The sequence below is a fragment of the Triticum urartu genome, chromosome 4A (assembly GCF_056163025.1).
Source record: "Triticum urartu cultivar PI428250 chromosome 4A, HENAU_Tu73, whole genome shotgun sequence".
NCBI classification, from domain to species: domain Eukaryota; kingdom Viridiplantae; phylum Streptophyta; class Magnoliopsida; order Poales; family Poaceae; genus Triticum; species Triticum urartu.
Window position 1 is genome coordinate 522,600,575 of NC_141876.1, and position 11,105 is coordinate 522,611,679.

Sequence of the window (11,105 nt, forward strand, 5' to 3'; positions counted from 1 at the left end):
GATGTGATGGACAAGACCCAATCCTAAGCCTAGCACAAAGATCGTGTAGTTCGTATGCTAAAGCTTTTCTAATGTCAAGTATCATTTCCTTAGACCATGAGATTGTGCAACTCCCTGATACCGTAGGAGTGCTTTGGGTGTGCCAAACGTCACAACGTAACTGGGTGGCTATAAAGGTACACTACAGGTATCTCCGAAAGTATCTGTTGGGTTGGCACGAATCGAGACTGGGATTTGTCACTCCGTGTAAACGGAGAGGTATCTCTGGGCCCACTCGGTAGGACATCATCATAATGTGCACAATGTGACCAAGGAGTTGATCACGGGATGATGTGTTATGGAACGAGTAAAGAGACTTGCCGGTAACGAGATTGAACAAGGTATCGGGATACCGACGATCGAATCTCGGACAAGTATCGTACCGATGGACAAAGGGAATTGTATACGGGATTGATTAAATCCTTGACATCGTGGTTCATCCGATGAGATCATCGTGGAACATGTGGGAGCCAACATGGGTATCCAGATCCCGCTGTTGGTTATTGACCGGAGAGTTGTCTCGGCCATGTCTGCATGACTCCCAAACCCGTAGGGTCTACACACTTAAGGTTCGATGACGCTAGGGTTATAGGGAATAGATATACGTGGTTACCGAATGTTGTTCGGAGTCCCGGATGAGATCCCAGACATCACGAGGAGTTCCGGAATGGTCCGGAGGTAAAGATTTATATATGGGAAGTCCTGTTTTGGTCACCGAAAAAGTTTCGGGTGCTATCGGTAACGTACCGGGACCACCGGGAGGGTCCCGGGGGTCCACCAGGTGGGGTTACCTGCCCCATAGGGTTGCATGGGCCAAGTGTGAGAGGGGACCAGCCCCAGGTGGGCTGGTGCGCCCCCCACCAGGGCCCAAGGCAAAGAGAGAGGGGAAAAGGGGGAAACCCTAGGATCATATGGGCCTAAGGCCCACCTAGTGGTGCACCCCCCTCTCTCCCCCCTTGGCCGCCCCCCCTAGATGGGATCTATGGCTGGCCGCCACCCCTAGGGGTGGAAACCTAGGTGGGGGCGCAGCCCCTCCCCTCCCCCTATATATACTTCAGTTTTTGGGCTGCCATACACACGAGAACATCTCCTTCTTGGCGCAGCCCTACCCCTCCCCCTCCTCGTCTCTTGCGGTGCTTGGCGAAGCCCTGCTGGAGTACCACGCTCCTCCACCACCACCACGCCATTGTGTTGCTGCTGGATGGAGTCTTCCCCAACCTCTCCTTCTCCCCTTGCTGGATCAAGGCGTAGGAGACGTCACCGGGCTGTACGTGTGTTGAACACGAAGGTGCCGTCCGTTCGGGACTAGGATCATCGGTGATTTGGATCACGACGAGTACGACTCCATCAACCCCGTTCACTTGAACGCTTCCGCTTAGCGATCTACAAGGGTATGTAGATGCACTCTCCTTCCCTCGTTGCTAGATTACTCCATAGATTGATCTTGGTGATGCATAGAAAATTTTGAATTTATGCTACGTTCCCCAACAGTGGCATCATGAGCTAGGTCTATGCATACTTTCTATGCACGAGTAGAACACAAAGTAGTTGTGGGCATTGATTTTGTCAATTTACTTGCCATTACTAGTCTTATCTTGATTCGGCGGCATCGTGGGATGAAGCGGCCCGGACCGACCTTACACGTACTCTTACGTGAGACTTGTTCCACCGACTGACATGCACTAGTTGCATAAGGTGGCTAGCGGGTGTCTGTCTCTCCCACTTTAGTCGGATCGGATTCGATGAAAAGGGTCCTTATGAAGGGTAAATAGAAATTGGCATATCACGTTGTGGTTTTGGCGTAGGTAAGAAACGTTCTTGCTAGAAACCTATAGCAGCCACGTAAAAAGCTTGCAACAACAATTAGAGGACGTCTAACTTGTTTTTGCAGCAAGTGTTTTGTGACGTGATATGGCCAAAGGATGTGATGAATGATATATGTAATGTATTAGATGATCATGTTCTTGTAATAGGAATCACGACTTGCATGTCGATGAGTATGACAACCGGCAGGAGCTATAGGAGTTGTCTTTATTTATTTATGACCAGCGTGTCAACATAAATGTCATGTAATTACTTTACTTTATTGCTAAAGCGTTAGCCATAGTAGTAGAAGTAATAGATGACGTGACAACTTCAAGAAGATACGATGATGGAGATCATGATGATGGAGATCATGGTGTCATGCCGGTGACAACGATAATCATGGAGCCCCAAAGATGGAGATCAAAAGGAGCAAAATGATATTGGCCATATCATGTCACTATTTGATTGCATGTGATGTTTATCATGTTTTACATCTTATTTTCTTAGAACGACGGTAGCTTAAATAAGATGATGCCTCACTAAAATTTCAAGAAAGGTGTTCCCCCTAACTGTGCACCTTGCAAAGGTTCGTTGTTTCGAAGCACCACGTGATGATCGGGTGTGATAGATTGTAATGTTCGAATACAACGGGTGTAAGCCAGATTTACACAGCAAAAACACTTAGGTTGACTTGACGAGCCTAGCATGTACAGACATGGCCTCGGAACACGAAAGACCGAAAGGTCGAGCATGAGTCGTATAGAAGATACGATCAACATGAAGATGTTCACCGATGTTGACTAGTCCGTCTCACGTGATGATCGGACATGGCCTAGTTGACTCGGATCATGTTTCACTTAGATGACTACAGGGATGTCTATCTGAGTGGGATTTCATTAAATGAACTCAATTATCATGAACATAGTCTAAATTGTCTTTGCAAATATGTTGTAGATAAATAGGTCATGTTGTATCTCCCTGTTTCAATACGTTCCTAGAGAAAGACCAAGTTGAAAGATATTGTAAGCACTAATGCGAACTAGGTCCGTAGTCCGAGGAGTGTCCTCACTGCTACACAGAGGGCTTACGTCTTTGATGCACCGCTCGATGTGCAAACCCCTACAACGTCATCTGTGGATGTTGTAAACACCTGACAGACACATCCTGATGACTACTTGATAGTTTAGTGCACCATACTTTACGGCATAGAATCGGGATTCCAATGACGTTTTGAACGCCATAGAACATATGAGATGTTCCAAGAGATGAAATTGGGATTTCAGGATCATGCCCGTGTTAAGAGGTGTGAGACCTCTGACAAGTTCTTTTGCCAACAAGATGGAGGAGAATAGCTCAACTAGTGAGCATGTGCTCAGAATGTCTGGGTGCTACATTCACTTAAATCAAGTGGGAGTTAAACTTCCAGATAAGATAGTGATTGATAGAGTTCTCTAGCCACTATCACTAAGCTACTAGATCTTCGTGATGAACTATGACATGCAAGGGATGGAGTTGATCCCGGAGATGTTCGCGGTGCTTAAGACCGCAAAAGGTAGAAATCAAGAAGGAGCATCAAGTGTTGATGGTTTAATAAGACCACTGGTTTCAACAAGGGCAAGGGCTAGAAGGGAAACTTCATGGATGGCAAACGAGTTGCCGCTCCAGTAAAGGAACCCAAGGTTGAACCCAAACCCGAGACTAAGTGCTTCAACAAAGGGGACGGTCACTGGTAGCGGAATTACCCCAAATGCATGGTAGATAAGAAGGCTGGCAACTTCAACAAAGTATATACGTGTTATTAATGTGTACCTCGCTAGTACTCCTGGTAGCACCTGGGTATTGGATACCGGTTCAGTTGCTATTACTGGTGACTTGAAGCAAAAGCTACGGACTAAACGGAGACTGGCTAAGGGCGAGGTGACGATGTGTGTTGGAAGTGTTTCCAAAGTTGATGAGATCACCATCGCACGCTCCATTTGCCTTCGGGATTAGTATTGAACCTAGATAAATGTTATCAGGTGTCTACGGAGCATGAATATGATTAGATCATGTTCATTGCAATACGGTCATTCATTTAAGTTAGAGAATAATGGTTATTCTGTTTACATGAATGATACATTTCATGGTCATGCACCCTATGTGAATGGTTCATTGAATCTCGGTCGTGGTAATACACATGTTCACGCCAAAAGATGTAGAGTTAATAATGATAGTACCAATTTCTCGTGGCACTGCCGCCTAGGTCATATTGGCGTAAGATGCATGAAGAAACTCCATGTCGATGGATGTTTGGAGTCACTTGATTTTGAATCGCTTGACACATGCGAGCCATGCCTCATGGGTAGGATGACCAAGACCCCGCTTTCAGGTACAATGAAACGGGCAAGTGACTTGTTGGAGATCATGCATGCTGATGCGTGTGATCCAATGAGAATTTAAGCGTGTAGTGGATATCGCTATTTTCTCATCTTCACTGACGATTTGAGTAGATATAGGTATATCTACTTAATGAAGCACAAGTCTGAAACATTTGAAAAGTTCAAGCGATTTCAGAGTGAAGTTAAGAATCATCATAACAATAAGATCATGTTCCTACGATCTGATCAAAAGGGGATTTTCTGAGTTATGAGTTTGCCAATCACTTAAGACATTGTGGAATTGTTTCACAGTTGAAGCCACCTGGAACACCACAAGGTAATGGTGTATCCGGACGTCGTAATTGAACACTATGAGATATGGTGCGATCTATGATGTCTCTTACCAATCTACCGTTTTCATTTTGAGGTCATGCATTAGAGACAGCTGCATTCACTTTAGATAGGACACCATCTAAGTCCATTGAGACGACGTCGTATGAACATTGGTTTGGCAAGAAACCAAAGTTGTCGTTTCTTAATGTTTGGGGCTGTAATGCTTAAGTCAGCCAGAGAAGCTTGAACCCAAAGCGGACAAACACATCTTCATAGGATACCCAAAGGTGACAGTAGGGTATACCTTCTATCTCAGATCCGAGGGCAAATTGTTTGTCACTAAGAACGGGTCCTTTCTCGAGAAGGAGTTTCTCTCGAAAGAATTGAGTAGGAGGAAGATAGAACTTGATGAGGTTGTCGAACCTTTATTTCAACTAGAGAGTGATGCAACATAGAAAGATGTTTTCTGTGGAGCCTACGTCTGTTGAATAGGAAGTTAATGATAGTGATCATGAAGCTTCGGATCAAGTTGCTATTGAACCTCGTAGGTCGACAAGGATATGTACTACTCCTAAGTGGTACGGTAATCCTGTCTTAGATATCATGTTGTTAGACAACAATGAACCTACGAGCTATGGAGAAGCGATGGTGGGCCCGTATTCCGACAAATGGTTAGAAACCATAAAATCCGAGATAGGATCCATGTATGGACTTTGGTGGACTTGCCCGTTGGTCGGCAAGCCATCGAGATAAATGGATCTTTGAGAAGAAGATGGACGTGGGCGGTAATGTTACCTTCTATGAAGCTCGACTTGTGGGAAAGAGTCTTTTCACAAGTTCAAGGAGTTGACTACGATGAGAATTTATCACCCTTAGCGATGCTTAAGTCCGTCGGAATCATGTTAGCATTAGCTGTGTTTTTCGATTATGAAATCTTACAGATGGATGTCAAAACAAGTTTTCTTACTAGTTTTCGTAAGAAAAGTTGTATGTGATACAATAAAAGGTTTTGACAATCCTAAGGATGCTAAAAGGTATGCTGGCTCCAACAATCCTTCTATGGACTAGAGCAAGCATCTCGGAAGCGGAATATATGCTTTGATGGAGTGATCAAAGCTTTTAGGTTTATACAATGTTTGCTAGAAACTTGTATTTACAAGAAAGTGAGTGGGCACTACAACATTTCTGATAAGTATATGTGGATGACATATTGTTGATCCGAAATAATGTAGAATTTTTGGAAAGCATAAACAGTTGTTTGAAGAGTGATTTTCAAAGGAAGACCTTGATAAAGCGGCTTACATATTGGGCATCAAGATCTATAGAGATGGATCAAGACGCCTGATGGTACTTTCAAAGAACGCACACCTTGACATGTTTTTGAAGGAGTTCAAAATAGATCAGTCAAATAAGGGGTTCTTACCTGAGTTGTAAGGTGTGAAGTTGAGTAAGACTCAAAGCTTGACCACGACAAAAGAAAGAGGAAGGACGAAGGTCGTCCCCTATGCTCTTGTCATAGGCTCTATACGGTATGGCATGCTGAGTACCGCACCTGATGTGTGCCTTGCCACATGTCTGGCAAGAGGGTACAAAGGTGATCTAGGAGTAGATCACCGGATAGCGGTCAAAAATTATCCTTAGAAGAATAAGGAAATGTTTCTCAGTTATGGAGGTGATAAAGAGTTCGAAGTAAAGAGTTACGTCGATGCAAGCTTAACACCTATCCGGATAGCTCTGAGTAGAGATATCGGATACGTATAATGGAGCAACAATTTGGAATAGCTCCAAGTGGAACGTGGTAGCAGCATCTACGATATGACATAAAGTTTTGCGAAATACATAGGGATCTAAATATGGCAAGACCCGTTGAGTACAACCTCTGTCACAAGCATAACATGATCAAACCCAGAACTCTTTGAGTGTTTATCACATAGTGATGTGAACTAGATCATTGAGTCTAGTAGACTCTTGGATGTTGGTCACATGGCGATGTGACCTGTGAGTGTTAATCACATGGCGATGTGAACTAGATTATTGACTCTAGTGCAAGTGGGAGACTGTTGGAAATATGCCCTAGAGGCAATAATAAATTGGTTATTATTATATTTCCTTGTTCATGATAATCGTTTATTATCCATGCTAGAATTGTATTGATAGGAAACTCAGATACATGTGTGGATACATAGACAACACCATGTCCCTAGTAAGCCTCTAGTTGACTAGCTCGTTGATCAATAGATGGTTACGGTTTCCTGACCATGGAAATTGAATGTCGTTGATAATGGGATCACATCATTAGGAGAATGATGTGATGGACAAGACCCAATCCTAAGCCTAGCACAAAGATCGTGTAGTTCGTATGCTAAAGCTTTTCTAATGTCAAGTATCATTTCCTTAGACCATGAGATAGTGCAACTCCCTGATACCGTAGGAGTGCTTTGGGTGTGCCAAACGTCACAACGTAACTGGGTGGCTATAAAGGTACACTACAGGTATCTCCGAAAGTATCTGTTGAGTTGGCACGAATCGAGACTGGGATTTGTCACTCCGTGTAAACGGAGAGGTATCTCTGGGCCCACTCGATAGGACATCATCATAATGTGCACAATGTGACCAAGGAGTTGATCATGGGATGATGTGTTACGGCACGAGTAAAGAGACTTGCCGGTAACGAGATTGAACAAGGTATCGGGATACCGACGATCGAATCTCGGGCAAGTATCCTACCGATGGATAAAGGGAATTGTATACGGGATTGATTAAATCCTTGACATCGTGGTTCATCCGATGAGATCATCGTGGAACATGTGGGAGCCAACATGGGTATCCAGATCCCGCTGTTGGTTATTGACCGGAGAGTTGTCTCGGCCATGTCTGCATGACTCCCAAACCCGTAGGGTCTACACACTTAAGGTTCGATGATGCTAGGGTTATAGCGAATAGATATACGTGGTTACCGAATGTTGTTCGGAGTCCCGGATGAGATCCCGGACATCACGAGGAGTTCCGGAATGGTCCGGAGGTAAAGATTTATATATGGGAAGTCCTGTTTTGGTCACCGGAAAAGTTTCGGGTGCTATCGGTAACGTACCGGGACCACCGGGAGGGTCCCGGGGGTCCACCAGGTGGGGCTACCTGCCCCAGAGGGTTGTGTGGGCCAAGTGTGAGAGGGGACCAGCCCCAGGTGGGCTGGTGCGCCCCCCCACCAGGGCCAAGGCGAAGAGAGAAGGGAAAAGGGGGAAACCCTAGGCTCAGATGGGCCTAAGGCCCACCTAGTGGTGCGCCCCCTCTCTCCCCCCTTGGCCACCCCCCCTAGATGGGATCTAGGGCTGGCCGCCACCCCTAGGGGAGGAAACCTAGGTGGGGGCGCAGCCCCTCCCCTCCCCCTATATATACTTCAGGTTTTGGGCTGCCATACACACGAGAACATCTCCATCTTGGCGCAACCCTACCCCTCTCCCTCCTCGTCTCTTGCGGTGCTTGGCAAAGCCCTGCGAGAGTACCACGCTCCTCCACCACCACCACGCCATCGTGCTGCTGGATGGAGTCTTCCCCAACCTCTCCTTCTCCCCTTGCTGGATCAAGGCGTAGGAGACGTCACCGGGCTGTACGTGTGTTGAACACTGAGGTGCCGTCCGTTCGGCACTAGGATCATCGGTGATTTGGATCATGACGAGTACGACTCCATCAACCCCGTTCACTTGAATGCTTCCGCTTAGCGATCTACAAGGGTATGTAGACGCACTCTCCTTCCCTCGTTGCTAGATTACTCCATAGATTGATCTTGGTGATGCGTAGAAAATTTTGAATTTATGCTACGTTCCCCAACACCTCGTACCTGCACAAAACGATAGCTACTCGCAATCAACGCGATTAGGGGTTGTCAATCCCTTCATGGTCACTTACGAGAGTGAGGTCTGATAGATATAATATTTTTGGTATTTTTGGTATAGAGATGCAAAGTGAAAAGTAAAAGGCAAAGTAAAAAAGCAAAACAAGATTAAAGTGATGGATATTGATATGATGAGAATAGATCCGGGGGCCATAGGTTTCACTAGTGGCTTCTCTCAAGAGCATAAGTATTCTACGATGGGTGAACAAATTACTGTTGAGCAATTGACAGAATTGAGCATAGTTATGAGAATATCTAGGCATGATCATGTATATAGGCATCACGTCCGTGACAAGTAGACCGAAACAATTCTGCATCTACTACTATTACTCCACTCATTGACCGCTATCCACCATGCATCTAGAGTATTAAGTTAAAAACAGAGTAACGCTTTAAGCAAGATGACACGATGTAGAGAGATAAATTCATGCAATATGAAATAAACCCCATCTTGTTATCCTCGATGGCAATGATATAATACATGCCTTGCTGCCCCATCTGTCACTGGGAAAGGACACCCCAAGATTGAACCCAAAGCTAAGCACTTCTCCCATGGCAAGAACTACCAATCTAGTTGGCCAAACCAAACAGATAATTCGAAGAGACTTGCAAAGATAACCAATCATACATAAAAGAATTCAGAGAAGATTCAAATATTATTCATAGATAGACTTGATCATAAACCCATAATTCATCGGTCTCAACAAACACACCGCAAAAAGAAGATTACATCGAATAGATCTCCACAAGAGAGTGGAAGAACTTTGTATTGAGATCCAAAAAGAGAGAAGAAGCCATCTAGCTACTAAACTACTCACACTTCATCGGAGAGGCTATGATGATGTAGAAGCCCTCCGTGATGACGGCCCTCTCCGGCGGAGCTCCGGAAGAGGACCCAAGATGGGATCTCGTGGATACAGAAAGTTGCGGCGGTGGAATTACGTTTTTCGCTCCTGTTCTGATCGTTTGGCGGTACGTAGGTATATATAGGAGGAACGAGTACATCGGTGGAGCACCGAGGGGCCCACGAGGCAGGGGGCGCGCCCTAGGGGGGCGCCCCCACCCTCGTGACCACCTCTTTGACTCCTTGGAGTAGGGTCCAAGTCTCCTGGATCACATTCGGAGAGAAAATCACGTTCCCGAAGGTTTTATTACGTTTGGACTCCATCTGATATTCTGTTTCTCCGAAATACTGAAATAGGCAAAAAATATCAATTCTGGGTTGGGCCTCCGGTTAATAGGTTAATCCCAAAAATAATATAAAAGTGGAAAATAAAGCCCAATGTAGTCCAAAACAGTAGATAATATAGCATGGAGCAATCAAAAATTATAGATATGTTGGAGACGTATCATGCGACGAGACAAGTTCAGTGCATGAATAATCCTCATATTCTACTTCTCAAGACGGGCACATATATATTCAGGCATTATACAACAGGCAAAGAGGTAATGCAGTCATTTTATTCCTACTCCTGAACCCATGAACCAAATAGAGCAAGAAAACAAGAACGGCAACTTCATTCAGATCCTACTAGAACTTGCTCAATAAATACCACTAGTAATTAATCATCAGACACCAATCGAATCCTGGACGTTGTCGTTAAGTATATTCTTATTTTTTTACTCCATAGCCATCTGCTTGGCATAAAATATTATCAAACTGGATTGGGGGTGCTTACCCAAGCTAGGAGCCATGGAGGTGGAGGTTGTTGGCTCAGCACCGCACCGGAGCAGATGACGGCGATCTTGACCATGTGCGGGCCATGGTGATCGTCCTCGTCCATGGAGAAGGGTGGCTGCTGCACCGAATTGAAGAAATAAGTGAGGGGGTGGGGAGAGAAGGAAGAAGGTGAGAGGAGAGAGCATGAATCAAGGGAAGAGGAGAGCTCATCGCGCCGGAGTTGGAGGTAGCCGAAACCCTAATCACGGGGAGGGGTCACGCGCGAGCGCTTGTGGCCGCGAGGAGTGGATCTGGCTGGAGGGAAGGAAGCACCATCGTGAGGAGAGCTCGTGGGTGTGCTGCGCCCCGGCGAGGGCCGCCGGAAGTAGCCGGAATCGTCCGACGTTGGTGGCGGCGGCGAGGTTCGTGGGAGGCAGAGAGGTTGTTCGCTTCTTTTTTTTGAGCGGTGGCAGAGGCTCTTCTCTAGGCGTTGTCTACAAAGGAGGTGGGCTGGGCTTAGTTATAGCCCAATGTAGTGACCCGCGCTACCACTACATTGCTAGTGCTAGTGTGGCCTAGCAAACCCATGCTGTTAATATATCTTGACCTGGGGGTCCAGTGTGGCACACTTACCAGTAGCGCGTTCGAGCAAAACCAACACTGCTGCTAAGTTATACTAGTAGCGTGTTTTGTACCAAGCGCTACTGGTACTTACCAGTAGCGTGGGGGCCTAAATAGGCGCTACTGGTAAAGTTCTACGTATAAGCATTTTCCTAGTAGTGCTCATGGGGACCGTCACTCACGGGGACCGGATCCATAATAACAACAACAGGCACACAAGGTTATGTCTGCTTACCGGGCCAGGGTACCGCACGCACATAACCTTCCCTAGTTGGAGGCACCGGCGAGAGGCACGATAATAGACCCAGTTAGGACCTTCCCATAAAGGTAAGTGTGGTTGCACTGGTCAGTTTGATATGGTGGCACCATGACTCAGCCAACAGGTGTTCAAGTTCAA